Genomic DNA, 19080 nt, shown 5'->3' on the forward strand with positions numbered 1-19080 from the left:
CGGGTAACTGTCACATACTTACTAGCCTCGGTGCTTTATTCTGTAACTTATAGTTCAGAAATTTTTTTCCAGAGATTTTATCTCTGTGTTTTTTGTTTAGTTTTGTTTGAGTGCTATGTATCTCCTATATACATGCCTCGTTTGTTTTGTCTTTTCCAGGGATGACATCATGTGCTTCTATGCACTATTCCCTGTGTTTTGTGTTTTGTTGCGATGACGTCCAATTTATATTGTGGCCAGCGACATTTTTGTTCTGTGGTTTTTAACCCAGACATTTTTTCTAGGGATGACATGTGTTGAAATATACACTTTCCCTAGGGCCCACTGGATGGCTATTCCAGAAAATATGTTCGTAATGGCCGAAATAGCCTTACAACGTTACTGGGGATTCGAGTACCACTGGTTCACAGTTGGGACTCTATGGGGAATTTTGAATGCAGGTGGCAAGCAGTATAATTTGAAACTGATGCTTACAGGTATGAAAGAGAGGTATGAAAGATGACTGTATGTTAGTGTTGGGTTTCATTTATGCTCGGACAGCAGAGATTGTTTTAGGTTTGAAGAACATCAGTCCTGGTAGTTGGTTTTCATCTGGTTTGTTTTGCTTAGTGAAAAGTCAGTTTGTTTTTGTTCCTGTTATGTCAGCATACCCTACAACTCGTTGTTTGTTTTCTCGATTTTTTTTTTCAGTTGAAGTTTCTGCTGGAACGTTTTTTTTTTTGAGGTCTTTCTGCGTTTAGACACATTTTTTTTTCTTTTTCAGTTTGTAGTTCGCTGAGGGCAGCTCAGATTCTTTCTCCGTGCGAATGTCTAGGGGGGAGGGTATTGTAGCGTTGCAGTTTTGCTGTTTTTCACAAATTTAGTTTCTTACTGGATATTTGGATTTAGGATACCACTAGCGACATCTATTGGCGTGATATTGAATTAATTTGCAATAGATGGCGCTTTTTGCTCAGTCAATTCAAATATATTTTATTGAAACATTTCCTAATGTTTTTGTTTTGATTATTCTATTTTTTAATAGAATATTTTCAGTGTTCAGGAGATTGTTTTCATCATGGTTTTTATTAGTATTTGCTTTTTACCTAAGCGGCGAAACGAAACGTCTTGCGATGTCGATGACTCGCAGGCTGTCAGTTGAGCTGTCAAATCACTTTGGAATTTTGGTCGATCTTGCGCAACCGCAATTTTATTATTTTCGGGGATGTAATCCCCTGTGTTTTAAATCGTGTGTTGCAGAATGCATCCACGATAATTTCATAATATAATTTAAAATAATCACACATGAGGTAAGTTCCCGTCGGAGAATTTATTTATTTTTTCGTGATTGATATTTTTCGTATTCCAGTACGTGGTATTTTATGTGATGGTTTCTTTCAGAAATTCCCTAAATTCTATTCGGATGAGGGTATTGGGTTGCTGAGGGCTGCGAGCGAAGCTCAAATTAGTGAACAGCCTTCGTAAGTATTTCTTTCCCATTGCGGGGTTTTTCATAACCTCATGCCACGTTCCACATGTGATGCTGACAGTGTATTTTTCGTTTCAGATGCGGGATTTCAAATTTTATATTTTATATTTCATATTTTACGATTTTACATTTCATATTTTAGATATTTCAATATTTCATATTGATTTCTATAATTATTACTCCTTTCTGAACTGCTGATCTCTTCGCATTTCCTCCTTGTCATCAAACCTCTGTCTCTGCAAGAGTTTGAACGCTTTCCTGTCAAAGAGATGCAAGAGCTTCATCTGGCACTGCACGCTTGAGGCCGTGGAGGACGCTGCTTGTAACCTAAAAGTGTGCGAGACCCGTTGGACCCCGGAAGAAGAGAGGAACGTTCAGGGTAACGGCTTATAACCGCATGGCTTCCAAGGTACCCACTTTTCCATCCTTCAAGTAGGAGTCTTTCCGACCTGACATCGCGCAGTTATCTTAACTAGTAGAGTCTTTTAATATTTAGGCTGAGTTTTAAGAAATTTGTAGTGGCAATAATATTCACCAAACCGAACCTAATTAACGACCCTGAATCCCTTGAGATTGGCACTATTACAGTAGTTATTATAATATCGTAATTGTTAACTTTATACGAGCATACGAGATAAAAATAAATTGTGTCAATTGAGAGGGAGCTGTTTTATTTACATTTTTCTAATTACACACAAGGAACGGTAACTTATATAAATTTCTGCAAGCCGGACAACCTCTTTTTTCACGTGCAGACAATTCACCATCTTCTCCGTCTGCACCGGTGGCGGTTCAATTCCAGTCACCAAGCCGCCAGGAAAAAATCTTTTCTTGCAACAGAAAAGCGAATTCCGCAAGTTTTTCCAGTTACTTGGGTTTTAAAATTGAACCTGTAAGTTGATTTTCATAAAATTAAAAAGGGCTTTAACTTTCCTTTTAATCAAAAGTTGTTTTTTAAATCAGTTCATAAGCAAACCACCTTCATCTGTGGTCCAAATAATCGAAGTTCCTTTTTTGAATTCGGTTAAGAATAAGAATACATTTATTTGCTTAAAACACGGTATATACAGATGTTACACAGAAAAATGTTCAGTCATGTTTTGCTTACACGAAGCAAAGCAAGTTAAATAATATAAAATTGTAAAGTTGTCATCCTTGTTCAGAGTGCACGCACGTGCGGTGTGAAGTGGCCCTTAAGGCCGGGTAGCAGAGAAAATGGCGAAAATGAGGTTTTCATTTTTCATTTTTGAGGTACTAAACAGTAAAATTAAAGGCTAAGATTTTTATTGGGCATAGTTGAGGATATTTTCTAGGGCTATTAACGGATGGAAACACGATTTGATGAAGTTGACTCGATAGAATATATTCCCAAAGTTACCTCTATTCGTTTTCTATTTATGGTTTTATTTTTAAAATAAGCGATTTGAGATTCTAAATCTTTTACTAAACTAAAGTTCAGAAATAACTTGAGGGCTTTTAACGGATGAAATTTTTATATTGCGTCTTATTTAGTTACTATGTTAAAAAATGTGGAAAAAATCGTCCATGACGGCTTGGACAATCTCAATCAGTCGCGCGGTGGCGCTTACGGAGGACGGACGCGTGTCAGTTTTTTGGCCGTGACAGTTCGCGATTTGTCAATATTTTTGACAATGATGACTTTGATGAGTCACAGTATAATAATATCAGTGTTACTGGAGAAAGCTTAAATTTTTGATAATTAAGAATTATCAATTTTGTCTACCTATTGAAATTTAAATCGTTCGCATCCTTTTAAACGAAGACTCTACTCATGATACATAGTAAATTCCTTAAATATGAGACAAAGCCAATGAGTTTAAATTACATTTTAATAGTACCTACATACAATCGTCTTACACTCTTTAGAAGAGCACATTGACACAAATAAATAATAAAAAATACTGTCTAAGGTCTGTTGTTAAAGGTCTAAGCTGTAAGATAGAAGAATCTTCTAGCCAAAAAGATGGCAGATGCAGTAGATGTCAACGGATTTAAAACTGGAGTTCATATGACTCCTTGTAGACTTGAGTCTCTAGAGCGTCCCTTCCTCCACCATGCGTAAGAATGTTTCAAAAATACTGTCTAAGGTCTGTAGCTAAAGGTCTAAGCTGCAAGATGGAAGAATCTTCTACCCAAAAAGATGGCAGATGCAGCAGATGTCAACGGATTTAAAACTGGAGTTCATATGACTCCTTGTAGACTTGAGTGTCTAGAGCGTCCCTTCCTCCACCATGCGTAAGAATTTTCAAAAAAATACTGTCTAAGGTCTGTAGCTAAAGGTCTACGCTGCAAGATGGAAGAATCTTCTACCCAAAAAGATGGCAGATGCAGCAGATGTCAACGGATTTAAAACTTGAGTTGATGTGACTCCTTGTAGACTTGAGTGTCTAGAGCGTCCCTTCCTCTACCATGCGTAAGAATTTTCACAAAAATACTGTCTAAGGTCTGTAGCTAAAGGTGTAAGCCGTAAGATAGAAGAATCTTATAGCCAAAAACATGGCAGATGCAGCAGATATCAACGGATTTAAAACTGGAGTTCATGTGTATCCTTGTAGTTTTGAGTCTCTAGAGCAGTGGTGCTTAACCTTTAAGTCATGAGGGACTAAATTTCTGTCTTGTCAGGGACCACCTCATAATCGGTCAAAGCCAGTTTGACTGCAAAAATCAGTTAAAAGTGGTTTTGACCAAGGTGTGCAAGTGCACATCGTGGACCACTTGGAATGCCTCCAGGGACCACCAGTGGTCCGCGGACCACCGGTTAAAAACCACTGCTCTAGAGCGTCCCTTCCTCCACCATGCGTAAGAATGTTTCAAAAATACTGTCTAAGGTCTGTAGCTAAAGGTCTAAGCTGCAAGATAAAAGAATCTTCTAGCCAATAACTTTAAAACTACAATTTGAACGAATTTTGCTATTAGTGGACAAATTTCTGCTCACGATGGACTAATTATCTGCTATACTCTCGACTCTCTAAAGCACAACATTTATAAAAATTTTGCTGCGGTAATGCACTCCAGGTAACAGTGTGTGATGCTCATTGCTCATAGTGATTTTCGATACAGAGCCCCGTACATACGTTATACATAAATTATGGAAAGAAAACACCCAGACCAATACAAACAAATATGTATGCCATTTTAGTATGATATTTTTATTTATTATTAAACAAAAAGACTGAACAAAATTGATGGGTGTACTGATTAATGTAATTAACCACATGCAAAGCTTTGTGAATTGCAACAACTATAATTTATTATCCAAGCTCTAAATAATCGCTACTACGAGTAACTGATCATAAAATGTTTTTCCAATCGCTCAAGCTCCCGAGGATCTACCGATAGGTCGGGTGACGTAATCTTGAAATTCTTTTAGCCGGCGCGGAACTTCCGGAAGGTCGGGTGACGCCACGCCTCTTTGAACCGTGTTTGCATTGGCAGTTATATTCTATATTTATTCGATTCTAAAATATATTCCCAAAAATTTTGAAAGTTGTTTTAATTTGTATCACTTGGATATGATTTGTATTAGAAAGTGCTGTGAGTGTGACGCTTGAACGGAAGGAAGTCAACCTAACCTAACCAACTGCGTATTTCTATACTGTGTAGCCGCGAGAGCTCTTTGGCGCGCTGTCTTCGGCGAAGTATTGAGCGCGCAGATTTTGACAGCACGAAATACCTACTTTAGCAGAAATACCAAGCCTTAATGAAATAAGTGGGACGGTACTAATGGCGATTTCAAACGGATTACGTGTAAAATGTTTGGATTGGAAGTTTTTGTCGTTGTGCTCGTACAAACAGCACGATGCACATGGTACAGTCAAACCATATAACAAACTGTCAAAAAAAATGTTACAAAACGTAAAGTAATTTGTAAAATTATAAAAAAAAATAAAACCGACTCCAAAAAACCTACACTAAAAAAAAAGTAGAATAATAATTACTAATTACCTACTTATTTATTAGGACGAATTATTAATATTTATGTAGGTATACCATGATTGATACTTTTGGAGTCGGTGCAGGCAAACTTTACATGTTTCATAATCTTGGCACCGACTCCAGAAGTATCAAGGTTTTATTTTTTTTTATAAAATTTAACTTTTTTCTTGCTTTTTAGTTAACTAATTATTACCTTGATGTTACCACTGAAGGTGCCTGCAGTATACATTGAGACCATATTCTTAATGTATATTATAAAAAAGTTCATCCCCAATTTTCCACCCTTGGGGGTGAAATATTTTCTTCAAATTCGCATGAAACCACCCTTTTGATAATACCTATTCAACAAAAAAATAATCGTTCAAATTGGTTCATAATCGGCGAAGATATTGCGTATAAAAAAGGTCATCCCCAATTTTCCACCCTTGGGGGTTGTTTTTTTTATTATTAAATTTAAATGGGACCACCCTTGAGGTATTACCTATACGCTGAAAAAAGATTTGTTCAAATCGGTTCATAATTGGCAGAGTTATCGCGTAACAAACATAGAAAAAAAAAAAAAAAAAAAAACATACGGGTCGAATTGAGAACCTCCTCCTTTTTTTGAAGTCGGTTGATAAAAATCGGGCTACCAACCGGGCGATGTGGAAGTCATTGGGAGAGGCCAGTGGACGTTTCAGTCACAGGAGTGACTGAAATGATGATAATGATGTCATTTATGTGGAATGGAACGTATGGAGTAAGTGAGGCTAACGATGAATAAACGATAGGAATGTATGACTGAGGAATGGTTAGTGAGTTGCTAAAAGATGCCGTTATAGAACGATAAGAAGAGTGTAGTTTTTGTAAAAGTTATTGAAGAAGACAATAAACCTTTTCCACGGGCAAAACTTGTTTCAGTCTTGATCCCACATTAATGTAGTTTCATGACATAAATATAATTTTCTGTTGTTTGATTAATTTTAATAGAGATAAGTAAGTAGATACTTTTGTACACAACATAAATATTTTCGTTAGAATTTGTTTTATGTCCCTTCTGCAAATCTATAGCTACTTCTTACCCATAGTGCGAGCGTCCAAACACCCATCGTTCGTACCTGCAAACAACATTACATGTGTTAGCAAACGATCAAATCGGATTAACGCGAGCCAAGTAATTGAATCGCTGTGATTGGCTAGTTCGCAACGCGCTCAGTGACGTCACCTCCGGTCGCGTCACGTAATTTCCAGCCCAATTTCCTATGCAGCGCGTCATTAAAGATCTGACGGTCAGGGAGGACGGACGTCTTTATGAGATAACGTTATTGATTTATGAAGGGTTGGGACTATCTCAGTTGGTGCGATGAAAACCGAATCATATTGATTTCTCTTCGATATTACAGAAATAAGAGTAGGTAATTATAAATATTTCATGGTGATTTGTTTTCAATAGGCAACAAAATGCTTATTAATTTGCATTGTCTAAACCTAAAACAAAAATAAAACTTGACTAAGGGCTGATTTTTCAATTGTCAGATATCTTATAACTGAAGAATAAACTTGTCATTTTGACGTATTTCCCATACTGAAACCACGGCTGAAACTGTCTATGTGCCGCTTATTGTGGTCAAATACCTGCCTTGCTATGAATAAAAAATAACTTACACTTCAGTTAAAAGTAATTTGACGATTGAAAAATCAGTCCTAAACCTTTTTGAAAAACAAAAGAATAATAGATGTTCTACGAATTACCTAATTCACAAGAAGTATTGAATATTAACGAATTATTACGGTGATTAATTTTCACGAGGAAAACTTCGGAGCAGCTGACTTTAGTCGAGCCATGTAACTTGGGCTCATGATGCAAACTTCTAGTTTCCCCCAAAATTCCACTCGAAATTCACTCTTATGACGTAAGTCATTAAAACTGCTTTGTTAACACCCAATTGTTCGATTCCATTGAATTTCACTTGCGTGGTTTCATTATTTTGGGAGAGTTTCGTAACTCAGAAGTTCGAGCCTGAGTTTCTGTAAAATATTAATTGGTAATCGATCCTGTTTTGTTTTACTTCTAAATATGAAATTCAAATGTTTTGTTGAGACGAGTTAGCTGCCAGTTTGTTTGGTTCTCAATTCGAATTAATTAAGTCTTTTAAGTACTTGTGTAAGCTCGGGAGTGTACAATATGGCAATAAATATTAAAATAAAGCTGGATACACACGGTTAGTCAAATTGATGAGTTGAACTCAAGTACCTACATCCAAAAGACCATGTGTGCGAAATAGTAAGTTCTCATTCAATTACACTTACACTGTCAGTTTTTTGGATGTACCTACGACAGTTCAAGTTATCAGTTTAATGATAGATCGCCCGGAGTCCTGCCAGCAGGACTTAAAGTACTTCCGGTAGGACGCAAAATTAAAAGATCACAGTTTCGTAAGTATACATTGTACAAATTTCATATTTACACGAAAAAATAGAGTGTTTCTCTCTCTTTCACCCAATAGTGCCCAAGATCGAAAAACGCGACTAACCGTTAGTCGGAGCCCGATGGCGCACGAGTATACACGGGGGCAGCGCGTTCGCGCTCGCGCGACACATTTTGACGCGCCGGGCGTGGAGTCGGCAACATTTTGGCGATAATATTATAATGAATGTGAAGTATTCCAGCCTAATCAAACATTTATAATTTATTTCTTGTTTTTGTTTTTAATTTGTAGTGTATTTGTAAGTTATAGGTGTAATTTCTAATACAAAGTGACGTACCAAAGTAATTAATTTAAAGTTCCTTATTATAGTTCCTATTAGTTAAGTTGAAAGAAGATAAACAAGTTTATAATATATTAAGAAAAGTAAAATACTGGTTAAACAAAATGATTCTACGACATGACTTTTTATTTAATAAACACTAACCAAGTGTTTACTACTTCTGGTGAGGATGAGTTCAAATTTGAAGGTCACCGTACTGCTGGAAGGACCAGCAAGCAAACACGTACAAATTGCGTACTGCGGGCAGGACTTGCGATAATCTTCTGGCAGGACGTTTAGAACAAAAGACCAGTCCTTCCAGAAGAGCTTCCAGCAGGACAAAGCACCGGGCGATCTATCATTAACTGCCCGTAAATGTTGAGGTTAAGAAATAAGGAATCTCTCAAGCTGAAGATAAAACAATATTTGTATACCTACTTACTTGCAAAATGTTAATTATTTAGTTTAATCACGTAACACTCATTGATATCTAAGATAAGTTTAAATCTTATCTTACAAGATTAAAACTATACGAGGACATCACGGCAAGTTGTATTAAGTTCAAAAAATGCTCATCCTAATTGAGGGCCTTACGTAATATTTATCGTAATATTTCTTTTATATTCACACACAAAGGATCTAAATTACTCCATCGACGATGCCAAGGGGTTCTATCCCCGGTAAATCGACAATATCGGAACAAATAGGAACACTTAATTCCCGTGGTGCCGGTAGTAGCAACCGATATTTCTTCCAGACGTAGTATTTGTCTATTTTCTAGTTTATTATAATAGCCTGCTGCAGTATGACGTTTTATTTTTGGAGCTATGATAGCTCAGGTAAGTTTGTTTGCAACGTCGCAACGGTTTAACAGTGATGTGATAGAAAATAAAAGGATTTATTATTCAAATTGTACAAATTACCTAAGACTTCTCGCAGACTGCGACTTTTAGTTGGTCGATAGTTGGGCCCGATTCAAATTTGTATGAAAAATCTGCCGATACCAAATCGGTGTATGAACGCACTTTCATATTACATGTCCATACTGATTAACAGCCCGATACAACTATCAACTATAATATTATGAATTTCTTTTTATTTACTCCAAATGTTAACCACAGAAGAATATTAGATATACAGCGTATCGCAGGTCAGCATTGTTATTGTGTAACACCTTTCTTATGGTCCGAGCCATCCATCTCAAGCTGATGTCATTACGGTACGTTTATTATGAAAGATGGCGTAATTGGCGAAGTAGGTCGAACAAGAAATAAATAATAATAATCAAGGAAGTAACTAAATAAACGAAGAAAGGAAGTGAAATAGTAGCGAGGCGAAGAAGATCGGCAAGACTTGGAGCGAGATCAAGCGCGAAGCTCAAGACCGAACGAGATGGAGGACTGTTGTGGACGCCCTCTGCCCCATCTAGGGGACATAGGACCATAAGTCAAGTAAGTAACTATAATGAGATATTATGTCATAGAAACAGTAAATATTGTAGTCAAGTTACATCAGATATGAAAATGGGGTTAACTGGAAAACTATAACTTGACCTGAAAATGCTAGCACTATTTTTCACTAGAAAAAACTGAATGAGGGCATTCAGTTTTTTCATGTTAGCCATAGGGATGTGGGTCTAGAATCTATATGTGGCTTGCCCGGCTACTGTTTTTACTATTTAACGACAGATCTTATTGGTATCATGATTTAAAAAAAAAATTGGTTCCGTAAATGTACAATTCCCTAAACTGCTTGTTGATTAAAGTTAAGAAATAATTAATGTGATCAAAAGGAATACAAAATTCCTATGAAATTCCCATGTAATCTTGACAGGCAAACCCCTATCAATCTTATCGTCAGTTTCAGAATGTTTCAGCAAAATGACAAGAGGTATAGGAAAAACCTTGGTAAAAGCAGCACATCAAGTTAAATGCCATGGCATCTTATGTACTCGTAATAGGAGCTATTTTCCAACAAAAAATGAATAGCCCGAGGTGCTCTACATCAAAACCCTCTGTTTGCGAATTTCTATACTTCCAAAGAATAAAAATGCTTCGTGCATTTTACATTGAATCAATCTTTTGATCAAAGAGCAGCCGGAGGGCTGAAACTGAGCTCGGAGGAAACTTTCAGAGTATTTCCTTACCTCGTTCCGCTTTATTTTAATTTCTGAACATGCACATATTGTTTGTTACACAAATGTGTTGGCATTTTGTGTGTAATAATATAAAATGGTGACGTTTTTTTTTTCACATTATTCGTATACCTACGTGTGTGATTTTTAGAATGGATTTTCTCACATATCACAATTAACTATTATGTTACAATAGTTAGAAGTGCGTGTGTAGATTCTTAGATTTTACAACCTAGTTCGTTCCAAGTGTGTTAATTATGATATCGGTAATTACTACTACAACAAATAACAATGAACTCAGTATACTCGTAGCAGTAGAATAAATAATAATAAAAAAATATCCTTGGACATTTTACACTGCACTTCTAGTCCCAAACTAAGCAAAGCTTGTACCTACTATGGGTACTAGACAACGGATATAAACATACTTAAATACTTTTTTTTGTAAATACATACATATTATACACAGAAAACACCCAATCCAATACAAACAAATATGTTCATGCACACAAATGTTTGTACTGTGCGGGAATCGAACCCGCAACCTCAGGAATAGTAGTCCGTTTCAAACCACTACACCAAACGCCCGAGAAGAATGTTAATTTGCTTTATTATAGTTTTCTTTACTTAATTATAGGACAAAGAAAAGTGTCATTAAGAAACTTGGTGCAAGAAACTAAGTCACTATTTACATAATTCTTCATTTGTTTCAGAATAATGTCATATAATAAATACGAGAGTACCTACAGTTAGACCTCTGTAAGTACTTAAACTGATATATTCAGTTCAGATGATGAATCTACGAGTATCATACCAATTTACCCACAATACTACATTGTTACTATTGTCACCGAAACAGCAATTCCACACAAAAGCGAAGGTAGATTACATAACCTTAAAACGGGTACGCCTTAACCCTTGCGATGCCGCGCGCATACATTAACCGGGCCAGATTAGTCCGCGAACGCTCTGTACATTTCAGTTCATAACGCATTATTGCTCTCATGAATATTCCAAACCGTTTATGAAGGTTAAACCTGTATTTATCGTTGTGCCGCACAAAAAACAACTTTGATCAAAAGTACCGATCAATTTTGCGTGAACGCGGCTTAAATCATGCAAGCGATATTAATTGTTTTTTGTTCAAATACCTATATAAAATAGTAGCGGTATTGGTTTTATAGGTATGGGGATTTAATCAATATGGATGAAGATAAACTTTACTTTAGCAAATAGCAACAGCATTAATGTATAAAACGTAACAATATTTTTTATTAATTTACTTTTTGGTCGGTCCTTCTTTCTTATTAGGTAAGTAACTTTATCGGAAGATGTTTCTTTTTAGTACATACATTATAGGATATTAGTGGCCAGTAGGCATGTTCCTGTAAGATAAACCAATCATCAGGAACAATTCTTATCTCCTTCGCAATACGTCACGAAATCGATTAACACGTCCATTAGCAATCTGGAGCTAATAGAAGCCAGCAAGAACTGCGGACTGCAAGACCAATGTGCCCCGCCGGCTGATGGCGGCTTAACGACCGTAAATTAATACTACGCCATAGATCGAAGGATCTATACCACGCCTATTGCTATAATTCCGAATTGAGGTCGATCTCTTGTGGCCGAGGTTAGTCGGAATTTACCAGTCAGAGATTCTGAGTTTGGTTAAGAAGTTAAGGGGTTAATCAAATATATTTTGCAAGTAAAAATGCATTTAGTCAAGTCATTGAGTCTGCTTATGACCTAGAGAGCAAGTACCTAAGTCTGACTTATCTACCTTAGGCTAGGTCATAGGTGGTTCTTAGTTAGTTAGAGCATCCTTTTACAGGATATAACTTTGTATGTGCTTTTTAAGGATATGAAGTATTGGATTCATGATTCAGAGACAACGTTTTAAAATAATCACCTATTGATATAATACCATCATTTTTGTATTTCTAAAACAATTCTATTCTACGTCTACACAATCACTTCTAATAATAAGAACCTTAAATGAAGTGACTGTAAAAATAACAAAACGCTGAACCAAAAGGAATCGCCGACACAGCAAAAGGCACCCAAATTCCTGACACCTTGAAAAACTGCCCGCGAAATCGTGCGGTATTTTTTCGACTTTCGCTAAAACCTTTAAAACTTTTTTGTTTTCCCTCTTTTCCCCGCAATTTGTTCTCACAGTTCACCGGCGACCCACTGACCGAGATTACGTACACGGTAAATAACCTCAAATGTTTCTTAAAAAATTGTTGTCCATTCATTATGACGTCATCTACAAATTAGCAGTTACAACAAAAGAATGTGACACTCATAAATCAAAGAGCGGCGAGATTAACCGGGCATATCTTCACCTTAACCGGTTTACCGGCTGTCGTTCGACGTGGCGCGAATACATTAGCGGTCTTTTCCGCCCCCGGCCGGTTTTATCCGGTATCCGCGCATGATTATTCGCATTTTCTGGTTACTTCGTAATTCGGTCGTGTTTTGTTTTTAATCTTTTAAATCGTTTGTTTTCATAGATGGAAGAAATGAATATTAAGATGGCTACCACTTTAGTTTAGATGATTAGCTAAAACATAATATTGACAGCCAATCACATCTAGGGGAAGCCCGGGCAAGAAGCATAATGTGGGTAAGAAGAATAATCGATTTTACTAAAAACCTACAACACATGGCGCTACTGGACGTTTGCGGGTCTGTAAAACAGCAACACAGCTACGCCATGATAGTTCCACCAAAACAATACGTGTATGAACTTTTTGTCAATTCGAAATCAAAAGTTTTTGGCTGTTTTCTTACGATTTTTGGCAAGGTATATGTGTTGATTTCTTGTATTACGTATTAAGTGTTGACTTATAGACTCTGTTTAGTTGACTGCATGTTAAATTAAGTTTAATTTGTGTGTGTTGCTTTTTTTCACCGGTAGTAATTTAACGGGTGGGTACACAACTTTTAAATATTGGTGCTTTGGGCAAGACGGATATGGGCAAAACGGATAGGTAAAGACAGCCATAACTGAATAGCAGGCCCTAACAAAACCACACATCTGAAAACAAGAACTTCCAAACAAAACTTGTCAAGAGGAAAAATTACCAAAAACAAAAATCAGATGGAGAAAACAAAATATTTATGTTGTGTGCTCAGAAGAATACACTGAACCACCTACCGAGGATTGGATAGAGTGCAATCAATGCAAAAAGTGGCCTCACGAGAATTGTACCTTATATTCAGGCATAAGCAGTTATTATTGTGATGATTGCAATGATTAAAGCAGTTATTACTGTACATATCCGTCTTGCCCAGGGGGGTCGGGCAAAATGGATAATTGGAACTTTTTTTTTAATGACATTTTTATTAGAGATGAAACGGATAGTTGTTTGGCCGGATACCGGATACCGGATATCCGGCCAGCTGATAGGCCGGATAGCCGGATATCCGGCGGCCGGATAGTTGGCTCATTGTCTCGTTGCATTTCGTGCCGAGTTTAACGCCGCACAGGTGTTTCGAACGTGATCAGTGGGTCTAGACTAGTCTAGACTAGACTAGTCACACTTTTCGAAAATCAAATCCGTCCGACCGAATAGAATGTCAGATTTTGCCACTTTTCTAGGGAGCAGATCAACTCAGGCGATTTCGGTTGCCATCGCGATCGTGTGTGAATAGCGAAAATTAAATTAGTTTAACTGCATCATGTCATCAGACCATCAGTGAAAAAAATATCGCCTATTTATTTATGTATTCGTCATTAGAGTGAATAACCCAGAAAAATAAATTGGGTTTTTGAAAAGCCTTAATATGGCTTTTTTGTAACTTTTTGGACTTTAAATAAAAGCTGTCATTATTATAAGCCATTTTATTGATATTTACCTCAAAGATTAATGTATTTCATTTTATTAACAGGAAATTGTAGTAGTTTTTTAATATCCGGTATCCGGCCGGATAGTGAGTTACTATCCGGTATCCGGCCGAATAGTAAATTTAGGCCGGATATCCGGCCTACCGGATAGTTGCCGGATATCCGTTTCATCTCTAATTTTTATTGTAGAATTTGTTTAAGTTTCCAAGTTTATTCTTTACAATTCCAAAGATGATTACCTAAGATACAAATTATTAATTAAGAGACTGTTGTTGATTGCATATTTATGTGTTTTTTTTGCCACTTTTCTTAAGTTATCCGTGCTGCCCGGGCTTCCCCTACTTAAGAAAGGAAATGAAAAGTGGATTGATATAAACTTCATAAACGATCATCATTACATAGAAACTTGGCGAAGTCACGATTTGCGAAAATGTGCTAGCAGAAACTTAATGTGACAAGGCAAAAATATGTGTATAATCACGAAGTCCTTAAATAAGCATTGATTTTATTTAGCTACCCTTAATATTTGACGTCATATGCTTACTCAATTACTAAAGTAAGCAACGGAAACTTTTTTACGAACCACGATAACGTTCTCCGAAACAAATCACCTGACATGAAATCTCTGCAAACTTGGGCAATATTTTCATTTATAAAAGTTCTCGTCAGCAAGTGATTTCGATCAAAACTTCAGATTTATTCCGGACCAATCTCCCGGCGAAATACAGCGTACCTGGGGTTTACGCATTTATCATATTGACTTTGACTAAACATCTGTATAGGTAATATTTGAGACTGTAATTCTAAACGATTAGAAAAGAGAAGAAATACAGTTGACGAATTCTACAGCGCCCCTAGCGGGAAACTTTTAAAAACAAAAATTTACATCTCACTAAGTAGTGAACGCGTTTAGAAAATGTATGAAAATTTTAGTTTTTGAACGTTTCCCGCTAGGGGCGCTGTACAAACCGTTATAGGTTACATTAAATGTCATTTCTTGACGCGCTCACTACTAGTGAGCGCGTTTGATGAAAACTCACACTCAGCCCTAAGAGAAGAGAGATTTGGACTCTCTGGTTTATTTCATTACTTCAAAATTATCGAAAAATATTTTTACCTATACTTCTTCTTCGCAAGCACTCTGGAATTTGTACATGAACATTTTAATACATGCTGATCCATACTAAGATCAAGAGAACCCGTTGAGTTGAGTGAGAGAGAAAGCTATGTATAATTGTTTAATAACAATCCATTCTCAAAAGCTTCATGCATAGTTAAGTAATGGATTTTCTACACCTTTTCAGCTTAGGACGCTTAGGTGGAAGTCTGCCTACATTCTAAGCACCAACTTGGATGGCTGGTAAACAGTGCAGGCTGATAGCAAAGACACAGCAAATCAATCTGGCACTATACTCGACGTAAAAGGATTTGCTTTGTCGATTGTGGCGCCGATTGGACCGACAGCCAGTAACTATGCCCTGCCGAAGGTTCCATCCAATTGTTTTAAATCGAGTTAACAGCGCAGAATTGCGTTTTCTTGAGATATACGTTACGTTGTGGAGATAGTTTTCTGTTATTATCTATACTAATAACCTCTATAAAGCTGAAGAGTTTGTTTGAACGCGCTAATCTTAGGGACTATACTCGTCCGATGTGAAAAAATATTTTTGTGTTGGATAGCCCATTTACCGAGGAAAGCTTTAGGCTGTGTAACATTACACCCTACAGCCAAAAGGGGCAAATGTTATTCAGACTATTTTCACGCGTACAAAGTAGCGAGCGCAGCTAGTCTATACTATTACTAATTACTAAAATTATAAATGCGAAAGTAACTCTGTCTGTCTTGGTTTCACGCCTAAACCACTGAACCGATTTGATTTTGATGAAATTTGGCATAGAGATAGTTTAAATCCGAGAAAGGACGTAGGATAGTTTTTATCCCGGTTTTTAAAACAGGTACGCGCGCGATAAAGTTTTTCTGTGACAGATAAAATTCCATGCGGGCATAGCCGCGGGCCGTAAAGCTAGTTTCATATAAATCTGACATACTGAAATGAGAACTTGATACAAACAAAAACTACACAAAGTAAAACCAAATAATACTAAGTGCTCTCCCCTTATCGATATGTCGTTAAGACAATTTTATTCGCAGAAACATAAAACAACTTTAACTATTTTCAAATAGAAACAGCAAAGCACAAACCGAGCTAAAAGCGAATGAACGTAAATTATATGAAACAAGCAGAACTATTATCTATGTAGTTAAATTAAAGAGCTTAAAAGTTAGCAATCACGAAGCCGGTTGAGCTTTCTGCGGACTCGGTGAAATATTACCTGGAATTCAGTCTAGATAGAAGTTTTAAGTAAAAGGAAAACGCTGATTTTTTACTATTAGCAAGTTACCTTTTGTATTCGAAAGAATAAAATTAGTAAAGACACATTGTGATGTTCATGAAATGTAGGAAGTTATTTAGCCATATAACTAATAGGCACATTTAATTGAGTACATGTTTCATTTCAAGAAATCAGCTGACTCAGGTGGGTATTGAACCCACAATTTCTTGATTGCGGGGCTACTACTCTGACTACTGAGCTATGGAGACATTCAATGATTGATTTACGTCTCATCTGAGGTATTATTTTTTGGAATGAATAAATTATGCAAGCGGCGCAGGACCGGTCTTTGTGGAAATCCTTGGGGGAGGCCTTTGTCCAGCAGTGGACGTCTTTCGGCTGAAACGAACGAAATTATTTTGCATCATTAATACCAAAATTCTAATAAATATACTAAAGAACAATTTAAAAGGCTGCTAGCGATTGCCTGATACTAAAAATAATTTCACTGCAAAATCCTAAAAAGCGTTTTTCCTTGAAACCCGATAAGGCACTTTCAGGTTATAAATACATACCTAAGTTGATACTTAATACCTCCTTTTCTACTTAAGCGCACAAAACGTGCACCTTTCAGCACTCGTTTTAAGTGGCGTTCACACGGAACGATTTATTGCGTCCGCAAGTGTAAACTCTACTTTAATGGCAATTGAAGGTAAAGCAAAAATGGAGTTAGTGGGAACATTTTTACGATTTTGAGAATGAAATACCTAAGTGTCTAAGTAATATTATGATTCTGGTAGATTCTACATCCTTTTTATTTTACTTCACAAAAAAATATGTTAATGCAAAGAAAAGCAATAAACTGCAATTTTATCATTGAAAATTGTGTTTTAGAAAGACATTTCGTTCAAACTATGTACTAACTTATGTTAATTCAGCTACTATTGTTTAGCTTGTTATACAGTGTGAGTCACGTTAAAGTGTACATATGAAAATAGATGAAACTAGACCTACTTTTATCGACAAAAAAGAGGTCAAAAATTTTTTGAGTTTTTTTTTTATTTTTTTATAGAATTTTTTTTCTTCCAATAACTTATTGTAAAGAAAACGTTATAACTTTTAAACTAAGCGGTATATCCTGATAAAATAAAAACAGTAATAATGACAAATAACAGGCGATACTAAAAAAATACATAAAATACACAAAAAATGCCAACAAATAATAAAAAATAATACTTTTTGAAAAAAATCTGCTTTTAAATTCGTGTTTTTTTGGTTATTTGATAAATTTCTCCAAAGAATGCCCCCATAACAGGTGGTTTTTATTACTTTGTATTATTCTCTATCGTATTATCTTTGTAAAACCAAAAATCGCATGTCTCTATCCCTATCACAACATTTGCTATGATCGTTTGAACAAAGGCCTGCCACAACATTATTCTCCGCTACAGGTAGAGACAATTTTAATTTTAACTAAAATGCTTATTTTACTTCAAAATCTTTTGTTTTTATTTGAAATCTAACTTGTCTTTATCAAAATTACAAATCTAGAGCCATTTTCAGTTTCGTTGTTAACGAAGCGTTGAATGGCGCGCCCGGAGAGGCTTAGTTCAAACGATCATTGCAAACGTTGTGATAGGGATAGAGACATGCGATTTTTGGTTTTACGTAGGTAATACGATAGATAATAATACAAAGTAATAAAAACTACCGGTTATAGGGGCATTTTTTGAAGAAATTTATCAAATAACCAAAAAAAACACGAATTTAAAAGCAATTTTTTTTCAAAAAGTATAATTTTTTATTATTTGTTGGCCTTTTTTGTGTATTTTATGTATTTTTTTAGTATCGCCTGTTATTTATCATTATTACTGTTTTTATTTTATCAGGATATACCGCTTAGTTTAAAAGTTATAACGTTTTCTTTACAATAAGTTATTGGAAGAAAAAAAATTCTATAAAAAATTAAAAAAAAATCTCAAAAAATTTTTGACCTCTTTTTTGTCGATAAAAATAGGTCTAGTTTCATCTATTTTCATATGTACACTTTAACGTGACTCTCACTGTATTTTAATATAAATTATCTACAAATTGTAACTTAACCATAACACTAATGATGAATTAATGTATCATTTCCCATAACAAATAAAATAAAAAGGTAAAATTAAGTTATCATCACTAGGCACTTCTTTCTACTGGCGTTCATACGAAACGATTAAATGTTTGGTAGTGTAAATTCACCTTCGAGTCGTTTACGCGCCCGCCGGGCCTGATAAACTGGCCAATTGGAGTCAGACCGCGAACGGAGTTAAGTGGAAATAAGCTGTAAAATTTTCGCGGTCGCGGTCTCAAGAAAGCTATAATTGTACCGAGTAAGTAGATGGTTTTGGGTGATTTTAAGTGATTGTTATTTTGAATTAGATAACCATATTCTTTAAAAAATACTGAAGTTACATTACTTCTTATTTCTTCTACGCTTCCATCTAGCTAGACTCAAAATTTAAACTATTGCGTATTGAGTACAGAAACATACATCACAGGACCGCAGGGCTACTTTTGTACATTATTAATTGATATTCCAATATCCTTCTTTTTAATAACGAG

General features: G+C 35.9%; 1 protein-coding gene and 1 long non-coding RNA gene across 2 annotated transcripts in view; one reads left to right on the forward strand and one right to left on the reverse strand.

The window, feature by feature from the left end:
- The window catches only part of LOC135078176 (uncharacterized protein CG43867-like), a 409623-nt gene that overhangs the window by 106129 nt on the left and 284414 nt on the right, over positions 1–19080 (reverse strand). The gene's annotated exons all lie outside the window — the stretch shown is intronic.
- Positions 106–2126, forward strand: LOC135077893 (uncharacterized). The gene is made up of 2 exons (XR_010258540.1): positions 106–1460; positions 1547–2126. It is a non-coding gene; the product is annotated as an uncharacterized LOC135077893 (long non-coding RNA).

Source organism: Ostrinia nubilalis, chromosome 14, assembly GCF_963855985.1.
Source record: "Ostrinia nubilalis chromosome 14, ilOstNubi1.1, whole genome shotgun sequence".
Lineage (NCBI taxonomy): Eukaryota > Metazoa > Arthropoda > Insecta > Lepidoptera > Crambidae > Ostrinia > Ostrinia nubilalis.